Here is a 10,935-nt window from a genome sequence, read left to right on the forward strand (position 1 = left end):
ACTTTCACTTCTGACAAGCAACTGCATCACTTGATCAGTACATAGCTCTTAGGAAAAGAAACATTTGGCTGAGCTAAATGGAAACGCATCAGGCACAGACAGATTAGATTTTCCTTTAAATAAACATGGCCTTTCAAAAAAGCAAGAAAAACATTTGGAGAAAAACATCCTGGGCATGAAAATTTCAGATAAAATATCTACCCACCCTCTACAAGAACAAGAATCACTCCACAATCTTTGAATAGTTAGAATTACTCCTTTGTTAAACGAAGGAGAATGGCTTAAAGATGTTTGTTCTTATAGGCAGAGGTGTGCCTCTATAATGCTAAATCCTGTACCACTTGGGCCTCACAGAGTATTCATACTCAGTGGTTACTTAATTAAATGACTAGCATTTGGAATACTCGAAGTTTGCCCAGCTTTCCACTTCATCCTGAAGATGACAAAGAAATTCCTCTCCCTAAAATCACCAGCAGGTTCTTTACATTGAGTGGAATGATTGTGTTGTAGTCTGATCACTGCATCATAAAATATTGTTGATCCATTGGATTCTTAAAACTTTTTAAAGCTATTTACAAGGTTTTCTTACATGTCTCATTCACTGTATTTCTGTTTAGACTATATGCCCTTTAGCTTCTGTCCAAATCCCACTCTTTTCTTTTTTTTTTTTTTTTAATCTCAGTGACCCAAATTAAAAAGCCAAGATCCTTTCATGTTTCATTTCCATTGTCAATCACATTCAATTAATCATCAAGTCCAAATCATTTAAAATTTTCTTTAAATGCATATACTGGTTTAATAAATACCTGTTAAACAATCTGATATGTATCAGCCATATATCTATACATTAGAGATAATGAGTGAAAAGGGTGATGGCATCTTGGAACTTCCTTTCAGTGGGAGAGGCAAACTGTAAACAAATAAACAAGTTAATCCACATATGGATCCCTTATGAAGATAATAAGATAAGATATTATGATTGAAAATGACTTGCTTATCCTCTCTGAGTGACATTAAGCTGAGGTCTGGATGATGTGAAGGAGCCAGCTACAAATATCTGGAGGAAGAGCAGTCTAAGCTGGAGAAACAGCAGCAGCAAAGGCCCTGGAATGATGAATAGTCAGCCTATAAAAGTGAAGGGACTTTAGCTGGAGCACAGTGGTTTCAGGGCCTCACAATATTTCTGAAAGATAAACAGAGAAAAGAACCCAGTGAGATATGATAAAGAGTTTTAATTCATTTTAAATTCAGTGGGAAACCATTGAGGGGTCTGAGAAAGATAGTAACATAAATCTAAACTATATTTTAAAAGATATGGAGAATGAATGATGTCGATGATGGTGGCTTGGGCTAGGTGATAGCTATGGAGAGAAGTTTCATATTCTCTGACTATTAGGGAGTTATGGTTAATACAGCTTGCTGGTGGCTTGGATGTGGAAAGTAAGGCAAATAGATAAGTCAGGGGTGAGTCCTAGGTTTCTGAGCCAAATAACAGGTTGGCAGTTGTACCATTCACTCCCACTGCCCTATCATCATCTTTCACTTAGATCTCTGCCATAGTCTAATATCTTGTCCACCAAACTACAGGTCTTCTAAAATCTGTCATCCACATCACTGATTCATAGAGAAAACAATATGCTTTCATCATTCCATTTCTCATATCCTTTCAATGACTCTCCATTACTCGGGAGAGATGACAAGATTCTTTATACAATGTTCAATGATATGATAGGCAGAATTCTAAGATGGACCCTAAACTTCTATGCCCTGGCCTGCATAATCCCATTCCCTTGACCTATGAATGTGACAGATGTCATTTTTATGAATAAGTTATGCTACATGCCAATGTGAAATTGCATGGGGAGTAAGCATGATTTAATCAGGGGAGACTGATTAAAGGGAGCTGGCCCTTTGCTGGCCCCAAAGAAGCAAGCCATCATGAGTCTTACAGCTGGCAGGAAGTGAATTTTGCCTAAAAAATGCGTGTGCTTGGAAGAGGATGCTGAGACCCAGCTGTATCGCCAGACTCAGCCCCTTGATTGCAGCCTTGTGAGACTTGAGTAGAGGTATCAACTAAGCCATGCCTGGATTCTTGACCCATGGAAGCTATGACAAAATACAAACATAATACAGAGAATTAGGAAATGAATGCAAAGCTCCTTCATGTCTGACCTCTATGACTTCCAACCTTATCAGTCATCTTCACTGGCCTCAACATTTATGTTTCAACAGCACCAAGTGATTTATAGATTCTGGACTTTACTTAGGCTTTTTACTCCCATGCTCAAAGTAATATTGGCCCTTCTTTCTAGAATTTCCTCCATCTCCCCATCACCTAATATTTAGCAAGAAACATTCAGTTGGGAAGGATCAGCTCACTGTTCATCATTATCCATTAATTCATTCTTTTAATACATATTTATTGGCAACTACTTTACACTAGTCAGAGAATATAGAGTGATAAACAGAAATCTCTGCCCTCGTTTCCATTACATTCCAGTGGGACAGAGATCTTTACACAAATAAACAATCAAATGAATATGTAAGCTTCAACTAGGATAAAATCTATGATGGAAAGGAAGATCAGATAAAAGTATAGCAATTGCTTCTTTTGGTCCACCTTGCCCTGTCCCCCTGTTTTGCATCTGCTCTCCATAGATTGTAAATACACTGAAGATAGGGATGATATTTTACTCCTCTCTATATCTCAATTACCTGGACCATGTGCCTAGCATTTCACATATGCACAATAATTTTGCTGAATAAATGAACATAGGATCTGTCAGTTCCTTTTGGCCCCGTAAATACCAAAGCAAAATATTACAAAACCAAAGGTAAACTAAGAAACCCAGATCCACCTTGTCCCTAAATCAAAAAGGGCCTAGCTTAGGGATTTAACATCCAATAAAATAGGACCTTAATTAGCTAGCTGCTCCTAGCATATTTCCCAGCATCTCTGATTACTTGTTTTAACGTGACCCAGCAGCATCCTTGATCCCCCAAATGAGCCATCAATCTGTTTTACTTGACTTCTAACCATAGTCCCTGGTGCCCTTCTAGTTTCCTGTTAGTTTATTTCAGTCCTCAAGGGTTTACTTGTTACACAGTCCCATGTCGGCTTGTAATTTCTCTTACACAGATTCCTATAAAACAGATATTTATAAATTGAGGCCTTCCAGCAACTTTGAGCACCCTTTTTAAGTTGAGGTATTTTACTTCCTACCTTTTCACTCTTGACAGGAGCCAGGTACCCAATTCTCCAGCTTCCTTTGCAGCTGGGGTCAACTCATATCTGTCAATCAAGCTCAAGGGATGGACTGTGAATTGGAAGATAGGAATTTAAAGAAGTAGGCCCTATGTGGAATCATTTTAGGAAATGGTAGTGGCAGATACATCCAGTTTCCAGGGGCAGTGGTGGCTAAGGTTCCAGCAGAAGCCTCCAGGCCTGGCTTTCATGGCATTTGTACCTGGAAGAGGTACCAGGTTGCCTCCATGGGGCCAGTTCTGTGGTTTGGCTTTGGATGTCCTCCTGGGCTGCATAGCCTGAAGACTCTGTGAGTTAGCCAATATTCTTTAATATATGTCTTAAACTATAGAAGCTAGTTTATATTTGTTACAACTAAGAACCTTACCTGTTACACCTCTAACTACCACTCCCTCCCCAGCAGCTTGGCATTCACCTGAAGGAACAGACATTCCAAATGATGGTCTTGGTCTCTTCTGCCATCATTATCTACCTGGCCATTGCCCTTATTCCTGCCACACACACACACACACACACACAAACACACACGCACACACACAGAAAGTAGAAGCCGGAGTAAGGGTGAAGGTCCAAAAATACTAGTGTTTGGCAAGTCCCCTGGGTTTTGAGGTGTTCCACTCATCTTGTCCTTGCCTCAATGGATCTCTCTCAGCCCCTGACTTGATTAGTCTCAATACTTTTTCCTCCAACACTTAATATTCTCCCTGAGATGCTTAACAGTGAAGGCTTGCTGGTGGAATAGTATTATTCTATAAATGTCTAAAGTGGAGAGCTAAGGGGACAGATTTGGGTAAATATTTCACTTGAGGAGTAGTGCAAGACTTGCTTATTCCCACACATCTCCCAGAAAGAAAACTCACTATGGTGGTCTCATTAGCAACTGCTATACAAATCAGCTATCAAGGAAACGACATCATTTTTGATACTTAAAGCCAGAGCTTAATCAAAAATGGAAATAGAAAAGAAGTTCTAAAACAAACAGCCCAGGTTTTTCCTGCACCACAATTTCAGCAGGCCCATTATACTGGTAGGTCATCCTACTCATGCAATTATGCATACAATGAATGGGGGGCAGAAAGCAGGGTGGAATCAGGGTGGGGTGGGGTCCATCAATGCAGCAGCTCACCATTTTCAAAAGAGGGATGAGCCCGGCATCAGCAGTGGTGATGGAATGAACACCATTTGATATGGAGATACATGTAGAGATGGAAATCCAAGGCTGCTCTGAGCATCCCTACAAGTACCAGGATGCAGTTCCCTAGGAAGCCACCTGCTATACTAAGTAAACTTCTCAGTATTTCCACATATGTATTTTTTATTACCTGCCTTTGAATTTTATTCAACAAAATGTAAATTACCTCAAGGTTCCAAGTGTACTGATGAACCATGTTATTTAGCCTGATTTAGTTATGATACCAGTTTCTCTCTCCTGCCCCTCTACCAAGGCACTTTCATGACCAAGGGAAATGGTGGAGTGTGGGAGGGGCTCACTCATGGAGTGGACCTAACCCAGTATTGATTCTGCTACTACCTGTTTCTGAGTCTTGGGGCAAGTCACTCCCTAAGCCTGAAGACATTTCTTGTAAAGAAGGAAACTCAGCATGAGTAATGTGGGAATGTGCCTGGCATCTCCACATTTGTCATGGACTGTCAATTATATTTTGCAGAATCTGTTGTTGTAGAGTCTGTGGCCAGCCCTATTCTAAAGCACAGAGTCTTAGAAGCCAACTGCAGAAGGAAGAGAAAGCATTAGGAATATATTAGCTGAATAGCTTCCTTCCTCACCTTTCTCTTCAGCTATGGCAGACAAGATACTGTCAGCATCTGGGTCCCCACATAAACAGCTGTCTACATGAAACAAGGCAGGAGGCCATATTAAGTAATGAGGATACAATACATTAATTATACCTTGGTAAGTAACTATCATATAAAATATGACCATTATATGATTGTTATTACTTTTACTACATTATTCATGCTGACATAAATATAACAGCCCTCTAGTCACCAGTGTCATACTGCTTTTATAGAAAAGGAAAATGGACCTCAAAGCATTTAATGGCCTAATGGCCAAACCTCTAAAACACCAAAATAATCGTTGGCAATGCATGAAAAGAGACCAGCAAGTTTGCCAAAAGGACAGCTTAATGACTGAGCTACATTTTAATTTTGACTTCTCACTTCTCAGATGCCTTCCTAGACTATCGGCCCTATAACTGGGCATAACACATTGCAACATACAGCAGGGAATGAATAGAAGGGCATCTAAGAGTTTACCCTAACCTAGACTATCAAACATGGTGTTTTAGTTCTACCATTGGAGCTTCATTTGTTTGATTCTTAAAGATAAATTTTTAGATCTATACCAGCTTCACATATAACAAAACTTTGATGTATTAACTCATATCATTTAAGAAGCATTGTAGCAACTAATATCTTGTATGAAGTGGGCAAGGTTTTAGCTCAATATAAAATTAGGAAAATAAAACCCAGAGACACTTTCCCAAGGACAAACTTGGCATCAATATAATTTACTGAATTAAAATTCTTGTTCTTTTTGTATATTATGCTACCCCTTATTAGCTAAAAGTACCCATAGGAAAATGGGTCTGTAAAGGGGAAAGAGAAATAAGACTAAACTGGTAGAACATGTATAAGAAAAATATGTTTTTAACTCCATAATTCTCAGACTCTTTCTAGACCTACTAAGCTGGATGAGCTTATCACTTGATCTACTCCTCAGCTTCTTTCTCATACAAGTCTGAAACAGGCAAAGCAAGATAAAAAACAAAAAAGTAAACTTTCTGAAATTATCAGAAAGAGATTAAAATTTACCCCTTATAAGCACTTAGAATATGTAAATAAAGGTGTGTGAAAATATCTCAATGGGACTGAACTTTAGACTTCTGTAGATGGCTATTTTAATCATACGTCAGTATGAAAATGGGTCATTCACTCATCAGAACATATTCATTGAGGGCATTCTGGGAACAAAGCAGATGCTGGGTTTATTATTTTCAGACTTGTGCTAATGTGTTTGGGTCTTTGTACCTCCTTTGACAGCAAGGACAATCACCATTATTTTGTCATTACTGTCTATCTTTGCTAAATTTTCAATTGCCATGAGAAATTCAAAGGTCAAAGTAAGATATTTTAAAGTCTCCACCAGAATCCTCTCACTAGATGCCAAGTAGGACAAACTTCATGCTGGGAGCCCAGCTACTCTCAGGAATCCTATGAAGATGATATAAAATGATGCATGTGAAATACTTTGAAGTAAAGGATTATATGTGTGTAAAGTATTGCTATTATCAGATGTACTTTTCTAAGTTAATAACATAATGGGAAATGACTTGACAGCTGATCCTGAAACCATGCTCACTTTTTTTTCAGGAAAATCCATTGTTGTTTTATTTCACAGTCTCAAAAATTCACAGGTAGCTTTATTATTTTATATTTTATTTCATACTTACCATTTAAAGCAGTACTAAAGTTGTTAATGATTCTTATTTAATTTGTTTTTATGGAAAAACTTTAGTATATGTAAAAGTAGAACAGTATCACAAACCTTCATGAACCCATGAAACAACATGAGGCCAAGTTTGTTTTCACTTCTACCCCATTTCCTCCAATGAACATAGTGGATTTTTAAAGCAAACACTTTAAACATCCTACCATTTCATCCTTAAATATTTCAATATATGTCTGCAAAATATAAGGAGTCCTTCATCATGTGTTTATTTTTAACACAACCACAATAGATGACCACATTTAAAAGAAGCCTTCAGGAAACAGTTTCCTATTAAGGAAGAATATTGTGCCATGTGTCTTACTTGAGAAATTTCTGTGACTCTCCAGTGCCCTCAGGATGAAATCTCAACCCCAAGATCATCTTCTAATCAAAACCTTCCCAATGTCCCCCATCCCCATTTTCTGGGCATATTAGTTCTCACTATTCAATCCATCCTATGCCAGGCCTTTGGTCACCCTTCCATCTTGACCCTACTCATTTTTCAAGGACTTGTCTAATCCAACCTCTTGATTTCTATACATTGTTTCAGCCTCTAGTGATTCTTTTTTTCTTTAAACCCTTAATACATTTACTAAACTATTAGAAGGTGGTATTACAGGGATTAAAAACATGTGCTCTGTTGCCTGACAAAGCTGGGTCTGGAAATTTCTCCATGACTTACTAGCTAAATGTCCTTGGGAAAGCCCTTCCCTAATCCTCATATACTCGGGTGCTAATAAGAACAGGAACAATATTGTAGTTAAGGAGATTAAGTATAAAAATACTATATGTATATATATAGAACACACATTCACATATATGTATGAACCATATGCATACTCACACATACACACATATACATAGCACACACTCACATAAATATATACATTGTTTACCAGATAGAACAATCAAGGTATTATTATTACTGATATTGTTACCATCTGTATTCAGTATCATATTTTACCTGACTCGTGTATTGTTGGTTATCTTTCTTTGTGTTTACTTCTTGAGGTCAGAGTCAACTTTGGCTTCATGGAGGAGATTCTCAAAGATATTTCTGGAAGACAGCCAGACAATGTGCAGAAAGATGAAGAGGAGCCAGGGTTCCACCTCCTCCCTGAACCCCTCCAGGATGTTGTGAATAGAAGAACTTCTCCCCTTCTCCTCAGGCTCCCTACCAGGCTTGCTCTGTGTGTGTGTGTGTGTGTGTGTGTGTGTGTGTGTGTGTGTGTGTGTGCGGTACAGTGCACTTTGAAGTGAATCTGTAGATTTCTCCAAAAAGCAAAAAGCTTTTATGCAGAAAAACAGGAAAAACAGTCATTTCTAACTGAAGTGAGTTTGCAGGCAGCTGGTCCTACCACAGAGCTGGCTGTCTTTATCCTGGAAATGTCATCTTTCTTTAATCTGTAAATATCATGCTATAGAGAACACCTTAGCACTGGCTTTCAGAGGAGACAGAGCCAATGTCATACGGCAGTTTACTGTCAACCAAAGGACAATGCTTCTTTCTTGGATTTAATAAAATGGGAAGGGGCCTGGGCAAGCTGCTCTAGAGAAAGGACATGCAATACCCGTCCTTCCATCCCTTTGTGGCTTCTTTAATAAAATGATGAAAGAGAATCTTTGTCCTCCCAACACCAATGTTACTTGGGCACATTCACTTTTTCACTTTCAAATGTATGAATTCTTGGAATATGGCTGTGGCCTCCTTTTTAAACATGCACCCATAGTTTCTGTTAAGAACTATGTAGGGACATTTTACCTTGCAGTATCTCCCTAATCCAGGCCAAATCCTCCATTTCACCTTTTCATAGTCTAACACTCCACTAAGTAAAGATGTAGCTCAGTTAACCAACACATTTTAGAAAATAAATTTCCCCAGAAATGTAAAGATTATCTTTCTTACTGTGAAGCATTCCTTGCTGTGAATTACATAGTCAGGTTTCTCTGTATTCGCTACCTGGCTGAGAACAGAAAATGACAATTTCATTGTGAAGGGGGAAGTAATTTTTGGCATATTGATCAATTCTATTAAGGTCTGGTCTGAGAAGGGGGTTGATATGGTAGAATTTGTGTAGCTAAAAGGTAGTACTAAAGACTGATGGTGGGTATGGTGGAGGGGGAATTTGGGAGGAAATGGAAACCACAGGAGATGATAAGAAGGAAACAGAAAGAAGAGGCAAGTATGAAGGATAAGCTTCTTCCTTTTGGAAATTGTGCTCGTGGTGCACATACACAAGCAGTTAGGGGCTGGTGTAGAGAGCAAGGTCTGGATATGAATGACTTGTGTACTAATCCCCACCGCCCTGCCTTACACACCCGCTCTGTGACTCTGGGCAATTTACTTAGTTTCCCTAAACTTCAGTCTCCTTATCTGTAAAATGAGAATGAAAGAGCATTCACAGGTCATGGCTCTGTGTTGAGGATTAAGGGAAATAATGCATGTTAGACATTTATCACAGTGTCTGGCACATGTTATATAACCTCTAAATGCTCAATAAATATATTTTTCTTAAAAGTAAAGAAATAGTCTTCTGACTTATAAACTTCTGATTTATAAACTATTCCTCATATATGATTTTACTGTCTAATATTCTCTTCTAAGAGTCAGTGTTAAAAAAATCTATGCCTAATCAAAACTTTGCACTTATCTGATTAATTTCCCTAAACTAATACTTAAAGGGACACTCAGTACTTTATAGAAACTGTTCTAGTGTTCTCCCTCTCCCCTCCCCCAACATCTCTCTCTCTCTCTCTCTCTCTCTCTATATATATATATATATATATATACACATATATATAGATTACATATATCCACACATTTAATCTTCACCATAGCCTATTGTCCAGATGAGGATGACAAGGCACAGAGAGAAATTAAGTAACTTGTCCACGGTACCTCAGCTACTGTGGTAGAACCAGTGTTTGACCAAGGGTGGTGCAATTCTAGAGCCTATATTCTTAACAGTATAAAGCCTGGAAAGATGAGGTGAATTGTTAAAGACCAAGTAACAAGTGAGAAGCAGGACTGGAGCCCAATTCAGTTTTCTTTATTTCTTCCCAAATAGGATTATTTCCTTACTAGCTTCATCTTTCCTCAACTAAGGCTGCCCAGATTCACTGACTGGGAATAGACGAGCTACTGGAGTAGACTAGCTACTCAGAGGCCTGGGCTACAGCCCAGCATTACCAGTTAATACACTTGTTACTTAGGGTAGGAGCTAAGTGGAGATTTAGTACCTTGAGTTTTAGTTGTATCATATGTTACTTGACTTTAGTCTATAGAGCAATATTTTGATTTATTGCAAAGGTCAAATGAAATAGTTGGTGGAAAATTACTTTGAAAACTGGAAAGCACTAAATAGCAGTAAGATATTAGTCTAATTATTACCAACATTAGTATCCTTTCTTTGAATATATATTCTGCCAATAGTCTATAGTCACAAATCTGATTGATAATAAAAATTATCTGAAACTTTTTTTTAACTAACAAGTCTCAGATCTCAACCTTTGAGAATCTGATCCAATTGGTCTGGGGTGGGCTTATGGAATTTTTAAACCTCTCAGGTATTTCAGTTAAACAGGTTTACCAATCTCCATTCTATGCCATAAAGTATCATCCTGGATCATGGACCATCTTGAGTATTTCCCATCTATATTTTATCAAGCCTTATCTTCTGTAAAACCTATTTTCTTAACAAAAGTTATGTATACTTTTAATGTTTTCCTTGTAAAACTTGCAGAACACAGATCAAGACTGGGTAGAACAGTTGATTGAGTTGTATGTATTGACTCCATTGAAAACTGTTGTAAGCAGATCTGCTGAAAACTTGTGTAAAACAATTTTTAAAAGAGACAGAGTTAAAGTTGCAAAGAGAAGTCTTTATTGACCTTGAGAAATTACCTTCTTGAATGGTACCCCTAAGGCATGGGTATAGATTAAATGACCTTTTAAGGTAATGACCCTTTAGAAAGGTTAGTCTTGATTCAAAGGCCAAATCTAGACAAGCAAATCATTTTGGAGAGAATAAAATAGCTGAATCCAGCCAGTAAACTGAATATTTAGTGAACTATCCTTTAAATGAGGTAGTATTCTTAGTGTTTTCTTAGGGGTTTAAAATGTGATCTAGTGCTTTACTGAGATGAAGCATCATGGACC

The sequence above is a fragment of the Neophocaena asiaeorientalis genome, unplaced genomic scaffold (genome assembly GCF_003031525.2).
Source record: "Neophocaena asiaeorientalis asiaeorientalis breed wild unplaced genomic scaffold, Neophocaena_asiaeorientalis_V1.1 scaffold339, whole genome shotgun sequence".
NCBI lineage: Eukaryota > Metazoa > Chordata > Mammalia > Artiodactyla > Phocoenidae > Neophocaena > Neophocaena asiaeorientalis.